Here is a 10,931-nt window from a genome sequence, read left to right on the forward strand (position 1 = left end):
ATAGGGCAGTTCACCATATAAAACATAAGCAATTTTTATAGTTTTTTTTAAAAGACTTATTTATTTATTTTTAGAGACAGAGAGAGTGTGTGTGCACAGGGGGGCAGGGCAGAGGGAGAGGGAAAGAGAGAATCTCAAGCAGACTCTGCGCTAAGTGCGAAGCCCAACGCAGGACTGGATCTCATGACCCTGAGATCATGACCTGAGCCAAAACCAAGAGTTGGGTCCTCAACCGACAGTCCCCCGCTTCACTCTGAGTTTCCTTTCCCTGTCTCCTAATTTCTGTTTTCTGAGTTTCTGCTTTCTCATATCTGAACCACCACTGGGCTGAACATCTCGTGACCCCTCTGTCTCCTCCTTCCAGCATCTGCACCAGCTACTAACCACCTCCTCCCTGGAGTTCTTCATTCATGTTCCCAAGTCAACCAACTGAGCTCTCTCAACACATTTAAAGGGCTAAATTTTGGGGTGCCTGGGTGGCTCAGTTGGTGGCTCAGCTGGATCCCAGCTCCTGGGATCTGTCAGTGGGATCATCAGGCTCCCTGCGCAGCGGGGAGTCTACTTCTCCCTCTCCTTCTGCCTTCTGCCTTTGCCCCTTCCCCCGTACTTGTACTTGAGCTCTCTCTCTCAAATAAATAAATAAAATCTTTAAAAATAAATAAATAAATGGCTAAATTTTGCTGCTGTCCCAGCCCAGAGACCTGGAATCTGGGTGAGTTATCCCCATCCAAATATTAGTGGGGGCTTTCCCTTCCACTTCCCCAGATCATCTCATCTTCTGCTGAGACTCATGAGGGACAATTGTCACATGGGGCCAGTTGCAGGGAAGTGAGTGAATACCCAGGGCAAAGATGAGCATCACCCCCACTGAATGGTTAACAAGCAAGACTTCCTTCCCAAATGCCTAGCATAGCCCTGGGCACAGGCAATGGACCACAGTGGCTAGACAGGAGCCCACCACCTCCTGCTGACTATGCAGACAGTGCCTTCAGCACTGGCCTCAGGGACCTTGCTCTCCCTGGAATACTCTCCCCACAGATAACCACAAGACTCTCTCCCTCACTTTCTTTAGGTCTCTGCTCAAGTGTCACCTTCTCAAAAAGAAGGATCTGATCATCTGATTTAAATAGCCCTCCTTTCCCCCCCCTTACCCTGCTATTTTTCCCCAAGCACTTACCCTACTTGCCACAGACTATAGTTTCATGTTTATTTATTGTCTGTCTCTCGCCACTGAAATGTAAGTTTAATGTTTTGTGTGTTTTGGTATCCATTTCCCTGCACCCAGTATAGGGCCTGGCTCACAGTAGTCATCCAGTAAATACTTGTAGAATAAATTTACTGAATGAATTGTTTTAATTTACACTTTGTTTTTTAGCCAGAATGTATACATTTCATATATTAGAGTCAGTCTAATTGTAGTGAGTAAGGCCATAGAATCTGGTGTCAGGCTGCTGGGTCAGATCCTAGCCCTGTCACTTTATGTGTGGGCTTGAGCAAGTCCTGTGCCTCAGTTTACTCAATCACAGAATGGGAGTACTCTGTCTCTCCCCAGCAGTGTTGTTTTTTGTTGTTGTTTTGTTTTGTTTTTTAAGATTTATTTTTTGACAGAGAGAGACACAGCGAGAGAGGGAACACGAGCAGGGCGAGTGGGAGAGGGAAAAGCAGGCTTCCCGCGGAGCAGGGAGTCAAACGTGGGGCTTGATCCCAGGACCCTGGGATCATGACCTGAGCCGAAGGCCGACGCTTAACGACTGAGCCATCCAGGCGCCCCTCTCCTCAGCAGTGTTGCTGAGAGATTTAAAGGAGCGAAGCATGTAATGAATTGCAACAGATCCTGCCTATGTAAAAGTCAGGTTAACGTTTTATTGGGCATTTGTATTTCATTTCAAATGTTTCTGTTCCTGTCCTTTGTCCACTTTTATGGGGGTTATTTTTCTAGTTGATGGGCAGGAAGTTCTTCGTGGGCACACCCTCCCGGGTCTGGGCTGAGCACACAGCCTCCAGGGGGCGCCCGGGGCCCGCGCTGCGGGGACGAGGCGGCCCGCCTGTGTCTGGGCAGAGAACTCTGGCCGGAGCCACGACCTGGGTCCACCTGGGTTTGCCCCCCTCGTCCCGAATCCTCTTCTCGCTCCCTCAACAAAGGATGGTGAACTGGAAAGGGACCTGGAGCGGGCGGCTGGAGCGTCGTCTGGGGAGCGCAGCCTCCCGGATCGGTCCCGCTTAATCCAATCCCACCTTTGTGTGAGGACCTTGAGCTTTCAAACCGATGTTGGATTGTTTCTCCTCCCGCCGCGCCCACCGCGCACCTGGGAAGCAAGCTGGGATGCTGCCCTAGTGTCTCGGAAGATGCCCCCTGCCAGCTGCCCCCATCTACGGGGGTGGGGTGGGGGAGAAGAGTCCTGGTTATTTTACTCTAAAGAACTTTTAACATTAACACGTCTTTAGGGGCGTCTAGCTGTGACCTTAGGAAATGGGGACAGAAGCCAGGGTGGGGTAGGGGCGAGGGAGGCTGCGGGGTCAGGATTCTCTCCGGGGCTGGCTAAGGGGCCTTAGATGGCAGCACCGGGGTGGAGGGATGGAGATGATGGGGTTCAGGGGCCTGAGAGGGAGGCAGAGGGATGGCCACAGGGTCCCAGCCAGAAATGAGGAAACAAAATCCTCGGGGCTAGGGACCAGAGACCTCTGCAGGAGCAGGGAGGGAGGGTGAGGGAGACACAGGGCGCTCAGTGTGGCTGAGGTGTCGCCTAGTGGCCAAGACTGTCAGGTCTGGAAGTGGAAGGGCATCAGGAAAGTTTGTGACCTGGCTCCTGTGATGGGCCATTCACACCTTGTTAAAGTTACCCAAGCTGAAGGCAGTTCTTTGAGGTGAGAAAGGGTGAGCCAGGGCCCAGAGCAAGGGCAGAGAAGGAGGAGGGGGTGCAGTACAGCATGTAGGAGCCTCAAAGGCTGGAGGGGTTTGTTCAAGGGCACAGGAGCCATGGTATCCTGGAGCACTGGGGGTCTGGAGAATGAGTGGCAACCCCCAGGAACTGTGGGGAAGGTGCGGCAGGAGGGGATAGGCTCAAAGCAGAAGATAGAAGGACCGCTTGTGCATGTGTCTATGGGAGATGGTCCCTGTTTTCCAGGGTGGGAGGAACGCAGATGGGGAGCAGGTGAGGAGATATGAGACTTCAGGGGATGGACGGACAGGATAGGGTGACTGAGGGTATGAGGGTAGGAGGCTGGACAGGTCCCAAGGCTTCATGGGGGCCACTGACAGATCCAGGGCAGCAAAGACCTTGCTTGTGCCCCAGACCTCGGCGGCTGCCTCAAAGGACCTAGCTCCTACTCAGAATCCCCTGCACCCTGACATGTCCTTAGAGGGAGCCAGTCATGGGATCTCAGTGCACACCAAGGAGCCCCACACATGCGAACACTTCTGGAAGCATTAAGTGCTTTAAAAGGCCCTTTGCTTGGCATGTCAGCTCCATTAGAGGGAACATTTTATCACAACGGAGGCACAAGTAGGTTGTTTGATGGTAATTGCTTTTGTAACCCATAGAGAAAATGCATCGCAAACCCACCACAATTAAGTAAAGTGGTCACATTCCTCTTTTTTGATTTAGAGCTATTTAGAAATATTAGCAACTGACTTTGCTTCCAGGGTTTTTTTTGTTTGGTTTTGTTTTTCTCAACTGAAACTTTTTTTCTCTTGAATCCCATAAAATATTCTAAGTGCTCCAGGAGGGAGGAATGAAAGGATGTTTGCATTTTCAGCTCTGCAGCCAGCCATTGCTCAAATAATACCCTCAATGTGTAACCTGGGAGTTTGATATCCTCAAATATTTATAATTACACAGAAATAGCCCTAAGAAATGTTCAGGTTACTCGCAGCTGGATAATTATTGGCATTCCAATGTTCACAGACTCAGAGCTGCTTCTCAAAGTTTGGTGGTGTCCCTCTGCCGCTGAAAGCATGCAGGGTACATGGAATCTGTGGGCAGACCCCTACGGGGGCAAAGAAACAGCACATGGAGCTCCTAGCTCTCCCTAGCACACCGCAGCTTCCTCTCTTGCTAGGCAAGAGCTCCCTTCTCCTTCCCCAGAACATGAAAAGTCCAGGTGTGAAATGCAAATGGCACCCAGCCCCACTGGTCATGAGGAAGAGTCAGTATGTTGTACAAACACACACACAAAAGGAGGATTCAATCCTTCCCAACAAATCCTTTAGTCATTCATGGATGAAGTCCCCTGTCTGGAGGTTTCCCATGTTGTCTCAGATGCTCCCCGGAAAAGGGTGCTATGGTCAGATAAGCATGTGATGTGCGGCGCACTCCATCCTATGCCCCTTTGGAGGGCACAATGCACATCCTCTACTATACATTTTCCCTTTCGTTTCATCTTTCCTGCTGCTCCCTGCGCTCCATGCACATTTCCAGAAGAATATCAAGAAAACTATTTTCCCTGCATAATTATCCGCCTCCTCCCCACCCACCTACACACATCTTTCCTGCTTTGAAGGGGCAGCTGCTCTGATTTCTTTAAGTGGACTACACTCTGCATTTACTAGTCAGGTGGCATGAAAGTAAGGGAGCAGCCAGCCAAGGCTGGGGCGAGGGACTGGGCACTAGCCCTCTCCTCACCCCACCGGCCTAGGCTCCTCGGTCCATATTCAGGTCTCCTTCCCACTTCTGAGCTGGGGATGCAAGGCTGTTGGGCTTTGAATGGGTCACTAACCAGTGCCTGGCCCTCTTTCCCCTAAACTCAGACTGCCTCAGTCTTTTTTGTTGTTGTTTTTTAAAGATTTTATTTATTTGACAGAGAGAGACACAGCAAGAGAGGGAACAGAAGCAGGGGGAGTGGGAGAGGAAGAAGCAGGCTTCCCACGGAGCAGGGAGCCCGATGTGGGGCTCGATCCCAGGACCCTGGGATCATGACCTGAGCCAAAGGCAGACGCTTAAAAACTGAGCCACCCAGGCGCCCCTGGACTGCCTCAGTCTTGACCTTGCAACCAGATTTGAAATTCCTCTTCAATAAGATCAGCTAGTATGCTCTCAGCTGCAGGACACAGAAAACCCAATCCAAACTAATGCAAACAATAAAGAGAGTGGATTGGCTCACATAACCTCAGAGTCCAGAGGTGGCTGAGGCTCCAGCCAAGGTTCAGGCTGGGCAGTGACTCCACTGCTCTGGGATTCTCTCAGGCCTGACTGCCTCTGGCTATGGGCTTCATTCCCCAGCCTAGCCACACCTAACGCCATAAAGAGGTCAAAGCTGTTCCAAACGCATGTCTACACTCTGACCATCCAGAAGAGTCAGTGGGTCTTTCTCCATATTATCAAGAAAACATCTTCCCAGGCACCCATCAAAAGTCCCTCTGGTCCAGGTGATCCAGACTGGGTCGGGTGTCCAACCATTAGCCAATCACTAGGGCCAGGTGGATGGGACATGCTGACTGGCTTCACTCTATCAAGGCCTGCCTGTGCGGCTGGGGAGGATGGGAAGTGCAGGGACTGCATAGGGGAAGGATGGACATTCAAATAAAATGTGGAGTATATCACCAAAGGGAAGAAGAAATGGATACAGAAGGCCCACAGTGGTGAACATCCACTCCTTTGGGTAATATGTAATAAAGTCCTCTTAGCTTATCTCTTTGAGAAGCAAAGATCAACCTCTTTCTCTGTGCACTTCAGTAAAGAGCTTTCCAAGCAAGGTTCTTGCCTGTCTTATATCTGCAGCACCTAGAACACTGACTGGTTAACCTGATGCCCCACCAGTATGAGTGGAAGGAAGGGACCATAGAGAGGAAGAAACAGGAAAGCCAACTTCCCATTTGCTTGGTGCAGGTGACTCTGGGGCTCTGGGTGAGTCGACGGACTGAACAGCCCTGGGATCAATGGTGCTGGCTGGTTGGGGCCCAGGGCCGAGTGACACATGATCTCATCCACAGACCTCACTTCTGAGAAGGCCAGGAGAAGGAAGAGCTTTTGCCAACAGAACTATATGGCCTGTCACGTTAGTATCCACTATCTGAGCTGCAGGGATAATTCAGTGAAATTCTGGAAGCATTTATGGAATATCTACTTATGCCAAGTCCAGGAATGGGCACTGCAGAGCTCACAGTGGACAAGGCACAGGTAGTCTGTGCCCTGTGGGTGTCCAGCCTGGTGGATAGGGATCACAACCAAGCCAGGACAAAAACAGTGGGAACTCCATCACCAGAGGTTGGAGGAGCCCCCTCACTGCCCCCTCTGCATCACCTCAGACCTCTCTCTCAACAGCCAAAATGAGCCCCAAGTGCCCTCACATAGCCGCTGAGTATTCTGGACATTCCTCTTATAGATTTGTGACGAATCAATCCAAACCTGCACGTTTCCACCTTAGTTGCTAAGAATGAGAGAAAAGAGTGCTTCCCTAATTTTCCTTATGAAGAAGTTGGTACCTTGGACACAATGTTGTTCCCCTGAAAGCTCTTAGTGAGAGGAATAATTTCTTTTTCTTTAACAAAATAGTCTGTTCCTCCAAGTTTTTGAAAACCATTTTAGTCTCTATGCCCAATTCCAGAGTGGATGTGTGTTCAATGTCAAGAGCCAGCAGATGCCCCAGGCCAGGTGTCTGCGCAGCAAGAAGGGATCCTGTGGCTTCCTAAAGCCAGTTCCCATTTCCCAGAAACAGGGGTGCCTGGCTGGCTCAGTTGGAAGAGTATGCAACTCTTGACTTTGGGGTCATGAGTTTGAGCCCCACACTGGGTGTAGAGATTACTAAAAAAAAAAAAAAAACTTAAAAAAATAAAAATAAATAAATAAAAGTCACATGGCACCATATAAAATATGAGACGCAATGGGGACTTTTAATAATCTTCTCATGTTGTATAGTGTGTCTTGGTTGAGAAATTTTTGGATGTGTTCAAAGTTTTGGTTAAACTACCTGACAATCCCTCCCCAGCTGACTCATCTAGTGAGACCCCCTGAAGCCCTTGGGTCTGAAGACAGGCACTCTTGGGGTTGGGACCTAGGATTTTCAATGAGAGTCCATATTGGTCATGCCTGGAGGGCATTTCTTCTCCTTTCAGGAGCTATTCAATCACCAGACTAAAAGTATTCATTCACTTTGCAAAATTTTTTTTGGCAACTACCATGTTTCAAGTTCTGTTCTAGGTGCTGGTCTAAGACTCTGGGCAGCCTATTCCTCAGAAAAGTTACACCAGAAAGGATCTCTGTGTTCTCTCCCACTTTTCTCAGCCCTGTGAGGTATGCTGTGAAGATAAATGTGAGAAATAGGACATGGCCAAACTGTGGTTCCCAACCTGTCAGTAGTATTAGCTTCACATTGCTGCTACAACAAATCAACACAAACTTCATGGTGAAAACAAATATATTCTCTTATGGGTCTGGAGGTCAGAAGTCCAAAATCAGTTTCACTGGGTTCAAGTCAAGGTGTGAGCAGGGCTGGTTCCTTTAAGAGGCCCTGAGGGAAGAATTCTTGCCTTCTTGGCTTCCAGTGGCCACCTGTATTCCTTGGCTTGTGGCCCCTTCCTCAGCTTCAAAGCACATCACTCCACCTCCCCTTCTATCATCACATCACCTTTCCAGCTTCCTTCTGTGACCTTCCCTCCCTCTTCTAAAGACACCTGTGGTTATTTTAAGGGCCCACCCAGATAACCCAGGATAATCTCCCCATCTCAAGATCCTTAACTTAATTACATTTTCAAAATCCCCTTTGCCATATAAGCTAACATTCTCAGGTTCTGGGGATTAAGATGGAGATATCTTTGGGGAGAAAGGGGAAAGCCATTATTCAGCCTACTGTACCAGCCCAGAACAAAGTTAGGGTGAACCTTCTCTCATGCCTCATGTCAGAGCTTGAGCTCCTACCAGCATCTGGCTGGGTTTAGCACCCTATGCAAGTGAACCCCCCCACCCCGGAAAATCTGAGCTTTTCCTGGGGACTAACTTGTGCTTCAGAGCATATGCCAGCTTTTTGGCTATGAGGCTGCCTCTGTTGCCAACGACCCTGAGATGGCCACTCAGCTGAGCACTGCTGGCCTCCCTGGCCACCCTAAGGCCCCACTCAGGCTTTTGGAGCCAAAAGATCAGTCCTGACAAGCCTCTTTGCCAGATGTCAGGTCTCCCAAAAGTCATTTGCCTCAGAAATGGCTTGTCTTTGGCCACTGCTATGGCCTCCGCTGTGATCACCCATTAGTCCTCCACCGACCCCTCCAAGCCAACAGCAGTTGACTGGTAGGGCCTCTATATCTGCTTCCTTGCTCTTTCCTGCCTCAGTGTGGGCACTTGGTCCCCATGCTGGAACCACCCAGACATCTCTGTGTAGGGTGACCAACTGTCCCACTTGGGCTGGGACTGAGGAGTTTCCTGGGATGCAGGACTTTCCGTGTTAAAACCTGGACAGTCCCAGACAAACCAGGATGTAAACCCCCATCTCTGTATCTCAGAATCTGGAGGCCTCTCAAGCAGCCCCAGAAAAAAAATAAGTCTCTCCCTCCTCCAGTACTAAGACTAGCTTCATTTCTGGCCTAAAAATTAATCATTTCCAGGACAGTTAACTAAGTCAATTATTCTCTTCAGGGGCAATTGCCCCTCTTCCCCAGGACCCAACTAGACAATCATCAAATAATCTGAAAGGGGTACACATCCCAAAGTCTGGGGAGCTCTGTCCAACCTGAGCATTATCCTCCTCATTAGAGCTAAAATAAAACAGCCCTTCTTATCAACTGAGCATGTTGCAGGCAACTTGACAGGATGTGTGCAGAGGCCCCTAAGAGTGAAGTGCCTGGGAATGACAAAGTAAAGCAGATCGATTACTGAGCATCTTCTGTGAGTCCAGTACTATACTAGGATACACAGTTAGGAGAGGTTGATAACTTAGGACTTATGCCCTCAAGGACTCACAAACCCCAGATCTTGGGGGATCCCAGTTATTTCCTACTGGACATGTGGCTTTACTTGAAATCTGGATATTGGGGTGGGTCCCACGAAGAGGGGTTAAAACCTAGATTCCACCTGCCCCAGGAGAAGAAGCAACCCTTTGCATTCCCCTCAAGGAAAAAGGCTTTCCTGGGGAAGATCTCCCTTTCTTGAAGACACACTCATTCCTGGGGCTGACTGCTAACCTCACGAAAGCACAAGAACATCAATTATCTTGTCATTTCCCCCCAACACGTAGGTCAAGATTTCCAAGAGCCAAATCAGCCCTAGCTGTAGGTAAAACGTCACCATCAAGGTGCGAATGAAACTTACAATTCAGACTTCTCCTGAGGCAGACTGTGTTGCTAGAACGTGCGTGGGCTTTGCTCAATGACATGTCAAGCAGACAAATGCATACCTGGTACCATCTGTATTCAAGGCTGCCTTACCAGGCACTGGGAGGGCGTCCCTGAATAAATCTCACAGGCTTTAGTGGGAAGAATCCCCAGCGACTCTCAAGTTCATCTCCTTTATTTGATGGGTGAACAAATTGAGGCCCCAGGGAGGATGGAGGGGTACCCAGGAAGCCTTTAGAGCAGGAGGGGGACAGAACAGTGAACAGAGTCCTGGACTCCGAATCCCCCAGGCAACGTTCCTATCACATCGATTAATTAGGGAAAAGACCAATAGTATTAGCTGACCGTAATGGAACCTGGATGAACTGCCTGCACTGGGCTAATTGCTTTCTGGACATTGTTATTTACATAATGGGTGTCATTTACAACTGGGGTGCCCAATTGTCTTAGTCTGTCAACCACTGAGGGGTTTCCCTGGAAGCAGCACTTCCGGTGTGAAAATAGGAGAGTCCCAAACAGGGACAAGTTGGTTACCCTACATTTTAATCCTCTCAAAACCTTATAAAAGAGCCATCATTGCTGCTTCCGTTTTAAAGATAAGAAAACTGAGGTTTAGGGCACCTGGGTGGCTCAGTTGGTTAAGCGACTGCCTTCGGCTCAGGTCATGATCCTGGAGTCCCGAGATCGAGTCCCACGTCGGGCTCCCGGCTCGGCGGAGAGCGTGCTTCTCCCTCTGACCCTATCCCCTCTCATGCTGTTTCTCTCTCTCTCTCTCAAGTAAATAAATAAATAAAATCTTTAAAAAAAAAAAAAGAAAGAAAACTGAGGTTTAGAGACTCTATGTAACTTAAGGTCTCACAGTCAGTAAGTAGTAGAAGCAGCACCAAGACAGGAAATTCCACTCCAGGGCCCACCAGCTGAACCACTAAATTATAACAGGGACCTTGCCCTTAAAAAAAAAAAAGATTTTAGGGGCGCCTGGGTGGGTCAGTCATTAAGCTTCTGCCTTCGGCTCAGGTCATGATCCCAGGGTCCTGGGATCAAGGCCCACATCGGGCTCCCTGCTCAGCAGGAAGCCTGCTTCTCCCTCTCCCACTCCCCCTGCTTGTGTTTCCTCTCTCGCTGTGTCTCTCTCTGTCAAATAAAGAAATAAAATATTTAAAAAAAAAAAAGAAGATTTTATTTATTAATTTGAGAGAGAGAGAACAAGGGAGAGCACAAGCAGGGTGAAGAGCAGAGGGAGAAGCAGACTCCCCGTTGAGTAAGGAGCCCGATGAGGGGCTTGATCCCAGGACTCCGGGATCGTGACCTCAGCCAAAGGCAGACGCTTAACCAACTGAGCCACCCAGGCGCCAACAGGGATCTTTCCTAAAAGATGAGGAATCTTGCAAATTTTGACTTTTGTATTTGGGAGCCATTTTCTCTGGAAAGAGAGTCTAAGGCACTCAGCAGGACCCCATACAGGCCAAAGAGAAGGTGTAGGGTGGTGCAACAAAGGGTCCCACACTGAGTTTACTTATCTCTTACTCTGAAGATTGAAAAGTGCTCAACCACGAGATCGGGACTCAGGCACAACCCCAGGAAAACATACGGGGGGCGGGGGGAGCTCAGCAGTGTTGGACCAGGTCCTGAGGAGTTGTGAAATCACATTCCCTGAAAGTGTTTGCACGGG

Source organism: Mirounga leonina, unplaced genomic scaffold (assembly GCF_011800145.1).
Source record: "Mirounga leonina isolate KUSES-001 unplaced genomic scaffold, KU_Mleo_1.0 Mir_180, whole genome shotgun sequence".
Lineage (NCBI taxonomy): Eukaryota > Metazoa > Chordata > Mammalia > Carnivora > Phocidae > Mirounga > Mirounga leonina.